This window comes from Rhea pennata, chromosome 14, assembly GCF_028389875.1.
Source record: "Rhea pennata isolate bPtePen1 chromosome 14, bPtePen1.pri, whole genome shotgun sequence".
Lineage (NCBI taxonomy): Eukaryota > Metazoa > Chordata > Aves > Rheiformes > Rheidae > Rhea > Rhea pennata.
The window spans coordinates 9,196,878-9,209,913 of NC_084676.1; the positions used below are offsets into that span (position 1 = coordinate 9,196,878).

General features: G+C 37.0%; 1 protein-coding gene across 8 annotated transcripts in view; it reads right to left on the reverse strand.

The window, feature by feature from the left end:
• FABP6 (fatty acid binding protein 6) overlaps positions 1-13,036 on the reverse strand; it is a 42,553-nt gene that overhangs the window by 14,470 nt on the left and 15,047 nt on the right. Inside the window, exon 1 of one of the 8 annotated variants that reach the window (XM_062587489.1) lies at positions 2,936-2,992. The exons of 6 other annotated variants lie outside the window; for them this stretch is intronic. The gene's annotated coding sequence lies outside the window, so the exon portion shown is untranslated. Of the gene's footprint in view, positions 1-2,910; positions 2,993-13,036 lie in introns of those variants that run through there. One more of the 8 variants, XM_062587487.1, reaches the window with a different exon arrangement.

The window sequence follows — 13,036 nt, forward strand, 5'->3', positions numbered from 1 at the left end:
GACTAGTCTGAATTGCTCCCATGTCCATGGCCAACCTAGCTTAATAGGACACATAACTATAGCCACTTCTATAAAAGATATTCACAATTTAAAGTGTGGATGCTCAATTACATTATTGTCTCTGTTTAATATACAAGGTTAGATAAAGCTATTCATGAATTTTTTATTGGAATGATTTTTAGATACAACACTGCTTCTGAAAAATTGATATAAATCTTTTAAAATAAAATTTCCAATATCTACTGAAAAAAACCAAATACTTATTTTTCATTTGCTTTGAAACAAGCATACTTTTAAAATTTGTGTGAAATCTTTGATTTCAAATTCATTAATGCCTATTATATAAAGTGCCTTCTAGTAATTCTACCCTGATAGCAGTTCTTCTCTTCATTTTTTTACCTGTAGCTTGGGCTAACGAGAGCATTTTCTTTAATCCATTGCCGGGTTTCTTCTATAATATGTATGATGATGCAGGCTATCAAGGGATGCTGAGAAAGGGGGCTAACTTATAGCTCCAATAAAAAAACTCTCAATTTAAAAATAGTTTTGCATTTAAATGTCTCAAGAGAAAACACCCTAGGTCATTCGAATAAATGGAAATAAAATCTGCTGTTTTTGAAATGTATTGCTTCTATTAAAAATTCCTACACACACTATTTTCGTATTTCCAACACAGAAAATTTCAAAAATCTCATTTTCCTTAAGATAACAAAATTTCTGACTGCCCTATTTTCATACATGTTTACTTTTGTAACTTAAACATCTCTGTTTGGACCATCAGTGGTTACCAAAGCAAATACACAAAGTTGCAGAGCTAAAGAAAGGCCAAATTCTCCACTTGGCCTGCCAGGAGAACTTCCATAATGCAAGGGTTACTCAGAGTTCAGTATACATGGAATAAACAGGGCATACTTCATTATGCATCCTGCTTTCCAGATTGCTGTTCCCCAGCCCTCCATCATTAAAGTAATAGGGCTCTATTTTAAATACAGATTATAAAGTTTGCCTCAGGTCATAAGAGACTGGCTTAATAGCCAGAGATTCTGATTCGTGCTGTTTGTTACAAACACAAGACACTCATCCATCTTTTAGCTATTATAATTTCTGCAACACATTGCCTATGTCTTCATTAATTTTCCTGAAGAACATTAACCTCCACCTTGCACTTGCACAGAGTGGTGCTTTATTTGTGCACATAAGTCCCGCGCAGTTAAATTCTGCTGTCCTACAGGATTCTTTCAGCTGTAATTCCTAATCTCAGTTAGTTAAGGCTAATGTAAAAATCAGATACCTTTTTCTTTGAAGATGTATCTGTTTTGCAGTTGATTTTTCTTTTAGTTTAAAATCATGTCTACTAATTCCTACCATCTCCTTTACTCTCTCAGGTTTACCTTTATTCTAATCTCTCACAGCCCACCTGAAGAGCTAAGATGGAAACGACAGCTACCTGGTGACAACGATACACTATCTGCCACCCCAATAAACCAACCAAGATTCTGCCCTGAAACAAAAATCTCAAATGCTAACAAGAAATATCAGCATTTGAGTGTATTTTTCCTATGCCAGCAATGTGTTTATAATGTTGTGCCACACTAAAAACATGATGCAGGTTTATTGTGCAAGAACAGAGAAAGTGAAAGTGTGTGATGCAAAAAGGGATGTATTTCTCTTCCAGAAGTACAACAAAAATCAAATTTCTTTGCATCTAAATACTTTTTAGGCATAAACTATGCTTTGCTGTATGATACATAGTAACATCTCACTAAATATTTTGCAGCAGTTGAAATTCTTTTATTTGCTTAGATACATTAAATAGGAGAAATAAATACATTTTTGTAATGGATATACAAATCATGTGTTGTTTCTTCACCCGTTCAAAAAAAAATATATATGTTTGTTGTATTCATTGCTTTTATTAGACCTAGCCTGTAATATTCCTCTTTCAAAAGTTTTACCCTGGTTTTATTTATTCTAAAGTCAGCAATAAATTTGCTGGTATTAATCAAAAAATGCAGACACAAAACTCAAAAAATATGAGACAGTATTGTTATCTCCTGTGATTTTTTTCTTAATTCCTGGAATAAGCAATATTTTTCTTAAAGCTTCTTTCTGGAATCAGAAGGAAAATCTGTAAAATGTGAAGATTTGAACTTCCTTTTGGAATTTTCTATATGTTGTAGTTTTAAACAACATTTGATAAACAAAACCTATTCTCCTCCTAAATAATGAGAAAGCATTAGGAAATAAAGAAAACATAACAATAACAGTTTATTAAAAAAAAACTCTTGATTTTTAACCTAAAATTGTATTTTTGAAAGGAAAATTTGGTAATGCATACAGATCATTAATCATTCTCAGGATACTTAAAAATGAATAACTGGAAAGAATGCCAGCTACCTGATATTCTGTTTCCTCAGACAAACTGAGTTGGCAAAATTTGCACAAAATTTAAACAGCTTTGAAAATCATCTGGATCCCCAGTGCACGCAAGATCCTAGAGGCCGGGATTATTGTCACGGCTTCTCGTGAGCATGCTGAAGGGGTCCTAAAACCTGTCTGAATTGCCATGAACGTTTACGTTTCTCCAGAGCTTGGCACGGCCCTTCAGAGCAGTCTCTGAAACTCGAGTAGAGAAGTTTGTGCTATAAACCATACTGCCATCTAGCGATAAACCTTTAGCTCGACTTCTTGAAAGTGAAAGTTGAAAAAGCGTTAAAATACACCACAGATGGACTTCTGTACAAAAACCTGTAGCTTACAAGGTTAGTTAGAGCTTGTACTCTGAAAACCAAGAGATTTAAAGAGAGCAAAAGGTATAAGCTCTTCTTGCACAATACTGGAATTTTTATAGCATCTATAAAGCTGTAAGACAGATTACTAAATATATTGACAATATTATGCTATCCTTACCATAAACTGCAAGCCTCTCGCTCACCTCTAAAGCTCTTCTTTTGCTAAAAGCACCTGATCAGATTCTGTAAACAACTCGGCCATCTTCGCTCGAGTTCACTCAGTGCTAACAGACAAAGGGGTCGTGCTTGGCTTCAGGTTGCTAATGTCTGCTTTGCAACACAAAATTGCCTTAGTTCGCCTTCCCTACACTTGATTTTCTCATTTTGTTTCTTAGTAGAAAAGGTTCATTCTGAGTAACACATGATAACAACTCCTACATGCAAAGATAGTATAGTAGCAAGTCCAGACTATATCATAAAAACCCCTCTCAATTTACTGATGTGGAGAAAAGTGCATTCCGAAAACCCTTACTCAGATTTGTATTGCAAGACCTGGCCTTGAGAATTGAAATACAAATTTCTTTAGTCCTTTGTGACTATTAATTACTAATTCTTTATGGTTTTAACATCACTTTCTCTTGACGCTGTCCTTTACAAACAGGGATACATTGCCAAGGCCAGAGGAATAAAGCTCAGTTTTCTCAGGGTCATGGAGTAAGGTCTGTGGGGTCCACTACTATCTAGCACACCTGAAAATTAGCTCTCACTTTCAACTGTGATTCTGTTGTGAGTAGTTGCAGTTATGGTATAGTCTGCAAGGGTGTGTCAGATGTACCCTGCTGTATTCTGGAGCCTATAAAACAAGCAGGCGCCAACAACTATTTGAAGAGAGATAAATATCAGTTCTCCTGCTCCATTCACCTCTCTTGACTGTTAGGCTTATGTAAAGCATTGCAATAGACTTACATGTTAAGTATTTAATGACTTTCCTTTTGCCAGATGCCAGAGCTGCTCCAAGTAGAAGCATGATAGAAAAAAGAGAAAAGATGACAGGGAAAGGTTAACATATGGCAAAAATTAGAGCTAATCCAAAATTGAAGCGTATCTCCCACTGAGTGATACTGGAATCAGCAACAAAACACTCTAAATAATAGCAACTAAAGCTATCCTTACACAATTAAATCTATGTCTTGCTATCTATGTCTATTTTTATGCCTAGCTTTCTTTTTGTCAGCTGTGGATATGCTGCGTACTTACGGGTACAACATAAAAGGAGAGGCTGAAACAACTGGGCCTATTCCACTTGGAGAAAGGAAAGCAAAGGGGAGAGTTTATCCTGGTCTACAGTTACCTGAGGAGCTGGAGGATGTAGAGTTGATAGGAGAGAGACTCTTCCCCGAGTGGCACAGTGATAGGAGAATGAACAGATGTAAGTGGGAACACAGGAGATTCTGATCAGATACCAGGAATTTATTTATTTATTTATTTATTAGCTATGAGGTTGGTTGAATGCCGGAACAGGCTGCTCAAAGAGGCTGTGGAATCTCTGTCCTTGGAGGTGTTCAAGATTTGACTGGACATGGTCCTGAGCAACCTGATCTAATTAGACAGATTTTGAATTAGGGGTTGGACAAGATGACCTCTGGAAGACCCTTCCAACCTAGATTATAACTATGTGACCACAGAATCAAGCATTTCTACCTTGGCCCATGAGCCAAATGAAAAATTTCCTGGTCCACAAATGAGACCAACTCTCAACACAGCAGGAAAATCCAAGCATAAAAATCTCTTAAAAAAAAATATTTGGCACAAACCTAAAAAAGAATTTTCAAATGTTTTAAGCTTTTTATAAAGTGAATTATTTTTCAAGGGTTTAAAATGGATTGATCACCTTGATTTTTTTGTTTACTACTATGTATATGAACTCTGAGAAAGTTAAGTTTACTGAAACTCTTAGCTTCTTGGCAAATATAGTAATTATATAATGGCTTCAAAATGGTAATTTGATAAGATGACAAAACAACAAACTTTAAAAATGTTGCAGAAAATTTACAAAACATAAGACCATTGAAAAAAAATTCCTTGATGAGGAACATCCTCTAAAGCATATTTCTCTCAAAAGTCACAGCTGTGAAAAGATGACTCACTGCAAAAGCACCTCTAATACTCACAATGCCTTAAAGTCATTGCTGCCTCCAAGTACCAGTACAGAAAAAAAAAATAAATAAATTTTGCTAATCAAACGAATATACCTTGACAGTCATACAGAATTTGGGTACATAAAATGGATTTTCAAGCAAAAATTAAGTGGAAAATTATTGGTTTCTGTTGATGATTTCAAGAACACCAATCTGCTCTTTTCTATATGGCTTTTCTACAAGTACTTAGGCCCTATTTATATTTTTGCTTGTTTTGATTTTTCTTTCCACACTGTTGCCACACAGCATTATTATTTGTAATCCAAGTGCCACTAACAGGTCTTTGGCTACAGGCATTTAGACTCTCTATGCCCTAACTATTCACAGCTGCATCACTGCTTCCAGCTTCCTCTTCTACAAGGAGTGCTTACAGATTATTCTTACATGCTGCTATTCTGGTTGTTGCACAGAGGCAGACCAGAGAACTAGATAAAAGACTGGCTTTTCTTCCTGTTCAAGCTCCTCAATGCTGAAAACTAGTGTGGTCAGAAAAGGTGCATGGACTATGTAGACCCTGATTTAAGCAGTAATTCTTGCAGACAAGTGCAGAATCACCAGAGTGGCTGGTGACTGGTCAGCACAATGTACGCAAAGACAGGAGAAACAGCAGAGTCTTTTTGTCCATATCCTGTAATTATGGATTGAAGCAAACCAGAAATGTAGACTGCTATGGGGAGCTGGGGTGAAAGGTAGCTGAAGCTGACTCACATCTCTATTCCTCAGGAGGGATGATCAAGTTGGAAGTGATTTATATGGGGTAGCCACAGCAGAAGTAGTCAGGAAAAGAGATGGCTTGAACCAGCTTCATACTGTCTTGATGCTACGCACTGCATAAGCTTACAAGCAGGAGACATGCAAGCTGAGACCATAACCAGTGCAGGTCCTCCACTGCTCAAGTCTCTTAACTGAAACCAGTAACACTGTAAGTGGAAATGAAACTGAACAGTGAAATCCTTTCAATACTACTTTTCAGTCTTTTGAGAAAAAAAAAATCATTCAGTAATGGCATTTTTGAAAGGTTTTTGTCTGGTCAGTGCCTTCTCTTTTAAGTCATTGTGACCTACATACAGATGTGATCCAAATAAAGCTTTCTCTTTAATTTTTTATGTGACATTGCTTGGCTGAGCTTGCTCTGGAGTTGCTGCGGCCTCCGTTTTATTTTTCCAACACAGGGTCAGATACGATTATACAATTTTTTTGTTTGTATTTCCTTCACTATTAAAATGAATGTTTAAACGTTTCTCTTAAAAATTCTAGACATCCTTCTCAGCTAAAGTGGTACCATGGACATAATGCTTTATTAGTGTTATCCTGAAGTGTTAAAAGAAGCAGCAGCAGAGTTATGCCTCTGTGTGGATAAAATACAGGACCGAAGCACACAATGAAATTACTGCAACTTAACATGTCACCACAGTCACAGTAGATGTTATGCATGTGCTCTTAGCTGTTTGCCATGAGGTGCAACATGTTAGCTTAAATCATTTTCACCAAGACACTTAAATAAGTTTGGATGGCAAAAGAAATTACTCCAGGGATAGGAAATCCATCTCCTGCTGAAAGTTATATTCAAATCAAGGTTGGTAATGAACAATCATCAGGCAGTAATGTTTCTAAGTCTGGGCAAGATAAATTTCATAGTCCATTCAATTCCCAGTAGCTGGAAACTTGCTGCAAACTGATTTCATAGCACAAAGGTTTATTCCATTTGGAGTAACTCAGGCTATTAACTAATCACTACGTGGATGGCTGGCTAGAAGCAAAGACGTACTGATTTCTCCTGAACACACAATTCACTCCCACAGCTGGCACCATTTTGACAAAAGAATAACCAAGCAGTGAACTGCCCTGAAGGCTCCTCTGTGTTAAGATTTGCTCCTGCAGGTCAGGGCTGAGTCTCACCAGTACAGCAAGGGGCAATACCAGGGCTTGGGCTGTACCTGCACTCTGGGTATAAATAAAGCAGTGCAGATGCCACTGCTGTCAGTCTGGCACTTTCCACTAACCCTACATTACTCAGCAGTTAACAGAAACAACAGGCATGTTAGCATAGCAGAGGAAAAGCAGCTGGCTAGAGGATGAAGAAACAGAAAGAGGCAATTATACTATTATGAGTATCAAACAAGCCCACATCATTCTTACTTGTACTTCGGGGTGCAAGGCCAGCTCACATCCACCTTCACCACTGATTGTTTTTTTGACAGAAATTGCTCCCTAAATAGTCATGTTCAGTGATTATTTGTCTCCTTCCTTATTCCTCTGATTACAGCCAGACTGGAATATCCCTGATCCGCATAGAAATGAATATTTTAAAAGTCAGTGCTGTCCTCAGAGGGGCTTGTGCACCATTAAGTCTCCAGATTTACTGCACTAGCAAAGAACAGTGCAGTAATGAGGCAACAGCAATAGGCTACAAATGAGGAGAAAAGGGCTAAAAGCAAAGGGTTTTGTCTTGGTGCATACCTAACCAAAAATTAAAATGATCATTAAGTAAGGAATTCTCACCAAGTTTAGTATCCACACTTAACAGTCAACACCATATTATAGATTCTTCTTGATTTTTGACTCAGCACCTACATTACGTTTGACTGTGAACATAAACAACAACAAAGTATTACTGTAAAAAAAACAAAACAAAACAGATTAAAACATGACTCTTCTGATGTGTTACTGTGTTACAGCAAGTTCTCCGATCTACTAGGTCTCTTCATGAAAAGTTTTCCCACAGCCAATTGCAGCTTGTGGAAACAGTAACTATTCTCTGTGGCACAGCTTCTCCCAGAACTATTGAGAAAGCACAACTATTAATTGCAATCTGCATACCCAAGAGAATACAGTCTGCAAGAATGGTGATAATGAACCCAATGAATTGTGCTATGACTGCGTAAGATGTCAGGGCAGCTTCACCTGCCTTCAGAGTCAAAAGGGATCTGTTTGCTACCTATTCCCACATTAGCATTCTCTTGAGCAGAGACTAGGGTATTAATGAAGTCCAAGTCACAGCTGAAATCTGTTCCCTTGCTGAGTTTTTTAGATTAATATAAAGAAAACAAAAACAAAACCCTACACATCAGTCCATTTTTCGTCACAATTCATAGCTCTCCCACCTTTTCTCACTATTTGCCACTCTGCTAAGAGTCCTGAAATCTAGTTATACTCAACCTTGACTCACTGGGTGGACCTTCTCTCCCATTGAACCACATGAAGCTTTGTGGTTGCTTTATGCCTATGATGATTGTCTCTACTTGCCTAAGTCTTTGTATTGACTCATATTTTCCATAGTCTGGGAACAATTCAAGAGTTTATTTTGGTTTGACCAGATCTGACTCATCCTGGGTGACTTCAGAAATTAGAATCAAATTGAGATTAGTGCAGAAAAAGCAAATCTATAGTCAAATTCCAATTAAAATCTCTCTACCAATGTGACAAATACTGTCTGGTCTCTGATCTAAAAGCATAAGCAGTATTTATCTGGCCTCTCACTGGTCCAAGCTTGGTCCAAGTCAGTCAGCTTGATTTTATTTAGAGGGAAAAAACGTAACAGGTAACATGAAGCTAGATTTATGCCACGAGGGAAAAAGCCTTACAACTGCAAAAATTTCATGTCACTACAATGGTAAAAAAAAATAAAAAGCTAATTCATACTTATTTTTGAGGTCCAATCCACAAAGAGTATCAAATTCCCAACCAAAAATTATTATTATTTTTAAAAAAAAAAAGCAGTGTTTTGAATTACAAAATACTACTACATTTTTATAGACTGGTTAACTACCTTACACTAGCATTTAAATCGTTCATATTTATGAACGAGACAGTTGCAAAGTCTGTTCTTCTATGCCTGCAAGAACAAGGTAGGCCAGGTTATGAAATATGCATAAAAGGACACAGTCAGGTGAAAACTGCTGGGCAAAATTCCAAGGACTTTACTGTGTACTTGTTCAGTTCTTTGTTGGGCAAACTCTTGTTAAAATCAATGAGATCTTTGCTCCAGCAAAATTCCCAAGGAATGTTATACTCAAAAACAATTAAAAAAAATCCTCATTTGTTTTTATTATTTGAATTATTAAAAATACAAAAATTCTACAGTATTCAAATCTGATGTATTTTTCATGGTTATAGAATTAATAAGACACAAAACCTGTAGGCTTAGGTAGTGAAAGTAAGTAAGTTAGTTTTTCTCTGAAGGCATCCATAGTTTAGATGTCTAGCCTAAAAAAGAGCAACTAACTTTCTGATACTAAATCCCTAACCTTTTCAAGACAGCCTCAGTGAAAGTAATTTCCTAGCACAAGGCAACTGAACAACTATACCAATCATGTTATAATAAAATTATACCAAAATAGACATTGCTCAAAAACATATATATATGCTGGAGGTATGGAGGATGCTTTGTGATGACTAATTATGTTCCAATTATTGAACTTTAATCAACACTGATTTTTAAAGCTTTCATTCTTCATTTCAGAGAAAATAGGAAAATTTTTCCTTCCTTCTTTCCTCTCTTTTCTCTGTACTGCTAAGATGTCTGGTCACCTTAGTTTTTCTTACATAGCTCCCTAACGGCAACTTCTCCATTATCATTCAGAGGTAGCCTGATTTAATTCCAATTTAGTTGTTTTGGGATACAAACATACACTTGCATTGTATTGTATGAGTCACTACACCATTTTTGCTACAGAAATGTATCACTTGAGAGGATACGTCATTAAATATAAGTTCTATTTGAAAACATTTTTGCCATTAAAACAGATGCCAAAGCAGAACAAACTGACCACCCAAACACATAGCAGACTGAAGTACTAAAACTGGTATGATGGAATATTCTGTAAAGAAAACATTCAATCTAGAAGATACTCAATGACATGAAGACGAAAGTAATACTGAAATTGTAGTGATGCTTGGTTAATTATCTAAACTGCAGCTTCAAACACAAAATATGAACTTCGTACGAAATGTGGATTGCTTGGAAGTGATATGTTTTGCATTTTTAAAATCAGTCTCAATCTTTTCACATAATATAATGATAAGGCAGAGTTTGTTTGTTTAACTGTATTCCTCTCTTTCTATTCCACTAGTTAGGTTCAGCCTGAATGGAGGAATCCCATAATTGCGCAAAAAGCCATCATTAATACATCCTCTCTCTCCAGAATGAAGTCTCTCATTTTTAGCTTAATTTATAATTTTTTCAAAGTGGTATAAAGTAGGCTGGAAAAAAAAAACCACATTCTTAGGTCAGTTTTCAATGTTTTTGCAGCATAACTATGCCTATTAAAAGTATGAAGAAAAACAACCTTACTTCTAACTAACCATTCCAGTGAATAGAAAGAAATCAATTTAGGCTGGCAAAGGTATCTTTTGTTAGTAGAGTATGTATGATTCAGCAAAGTGGTTTTAACTATACTGGGGAAAGAATACCACCCGTTAAAATAAACTGTATTATACAGCTACATCCGCATATCCTTGGTAAGGCAGACTTGGCCCTTATTCTGTGATAAGTCTCTATATGGTTACACTAATCTAATTCCCCATGGAGAAATGCAGCACAGTTACCCCAAGATAATTCCTCATGAGGATCATGAAACAGTTGTCAAAGACTTGCGTTCCCTCCCCCCCATCCCAGTATGAGTTGGTGTGGTAGAGAAGGGACAGCTTCAGCTGGACAACTCTGGAAGCAAGAATTTGCATTATAGAGGGTACTACTACTGCATTGTCCTTCATATGTAATTCAAGATTAGAAGTACTATTATTATCCCAGTGAAATAATGTAACATGTTTAACATTCCGCACTATTTTCATGCATCCTACTACCATTTAAAAATCCAGTGTACCAACTAGCACTACTATTCATGTTCCCTTCCCTAAGGCAAGCATATTACTTTACTTCACACCACATCCTCTAGCATTTAATTAGCCAACAGCAAATACAAAGTGTAAAACCCAGTGTCATGACACTGAGCACCTGCCTAAGAATGCAATGCTATATGCTTTAATTACATTATTGATAATCCCGGCCTATGGATAACACAAGATATTCTGTGGAAGGTATCATGCAGCCTCAGTAGACCACACACAGAGTTGCTATTGAGCAGTCAGAAAAAGATGAGACAGGATAAAAAAATGCAACTATTCCTATGATCTCAACAATATAAAAGTGTAGCCTCTGCAGCTTTAGAAGTCACTTGTCCAAAGTAGGATTTGCAGAAATCTGAACAAACCTGTTCTAACTTGCTGTAAGATGCATATTCACACAGTTCTGAATTCAGCCCTACTGTCAGACTTTGGAAAACAGCATGACATAGGTCAATGCATGCTATGAGATAATGCCTACCTCTGTAATGCAACAGTTCAAATATTATTGAAATGCTTTGAAATCCTGTTCAGTGTCCCAAAATAGACCCTCAAAACACTTCAGTGATCCCTACTAGGAAAACAGTCCTCTCTGAGTATCAACAAGAACCAAGTTTTACATATTATGCTTAGGCAAGACTTTCACAGACTTTCCCTGTTTAGTAAAATACAGAATTGATACAGGACTGACAAACAACAAACACAACAGCCCAAATCCAATATCCAGCCACTCTTACCTTATGGACTTCAGTTAAAAGGAACAAACATCACTTTTGCAAAATTATCAGATTAGTTCTAATTATATTCTTGTCCGTCTTTAGAGTCGCCAATGGACAGATACACAGAAGTCATGGCTAAACACAGGTGGAATCAGTCTCTCAGAGAGAAGTCATTACACCATGGTATTATCAATTTTATGCACTTGTCTACGACTGGATCAAGGAAAACACTCTTTTAGAATTTCCTATTTAACTGTAGCCCTCCAAATCTATGTTTCCCAAACCTTTTGAGCAAGGAAAATTCATTAACTTGCACGTTGTTCCATTAGCACCATGTATCCTCATCATCAAGAAGTCTGTTATGTTAATATCATCTGATAAGGTTTTGTGGATCAGCTATCAACCACCTACCCTGGCCTAGCAAACCACAATGTTTGTTTACCACAACATACGAGCCACAGTCCAATTTATTTGGGGGATGGTGGAATGTTGCTTCTATAGCTATAAGGCTTGAGTTAAAGGGAGTCTAAGAATGAAGGCAACACAACAATTTCCCAACCATTGACCACCAAGCACACCCTTGAAAGATAAGAGAGCAAGCTCTTAGCTTAAAGGATTCTTTCTCTTGATTTGCAAGCTAATTGCAAATCTTGCTTTGTCAAAGCTGGTTATCAGATAACATGGCAAGAGCAATTAAAAAGTGACCTGACTTCATCAAAGGAAATGAATTGCCAAGGGCCATGCCAGGTATTGTTGATGAGCCCTGACAGGAAGACAGGCTGAGCCAAAATAGCCCACAAAACGATCCTACCTGGAAGCTGATTAGATATCTGGCAAGAAGGCATGCATACCAAGTGATTTGTTTGAAGACATGTCGAAAATAGAGGTAGTGGGTTTTTCCTGATTTTAAAATAAACTTAGTATGAAGGGTTCTACTACTTTGGGTCCGCAAGAGAACACAATGTGATTAACTGACAACAGCAAAGACATTCTAGAGAACACAATATGATATAGTCACAAAAGTAAGGTGGTTTAGGAGCTAGAAAGAATTGGCGTGATCAGAAATGTCTTAGTAACTAAGACTTAACTTTCATGTTGTCATTGCACTGTCTTGCGGTCCAACCGCATCCTTTAAGTGCTCTTATTTCAGGCAGCACTGAAAGTCACTGCATGCCAAACATTTTGCTGTCAACGTGCAGGGAAATGTTTGTGCTCTGAAAGCAACACAGTGCCCTTGCACATTTATTGCTGAGGTTTAATACTCACAGGGTTTTAGCCAAGAATGGGCTCTACAAATTCAGGGAAGCTTCCAAGTCTGGTTATACAGTAGCACAAATAGAAAACTGCTGATGGAATTAAGGAATTTGACAACACAGTGTTATAACACAGTCTTCCTCTTTATTAGGGGAGGGAAATATTTCCCACATGAAGCTCCAAATTCCACATACTTCTTGATCCAAGTGAAAAAGCTACTCAGTATATGGCAGAGAAATTAAGATGTTTTGCAAGAGTGACTTCACTGCTGAAGATAGGGCATGATAGC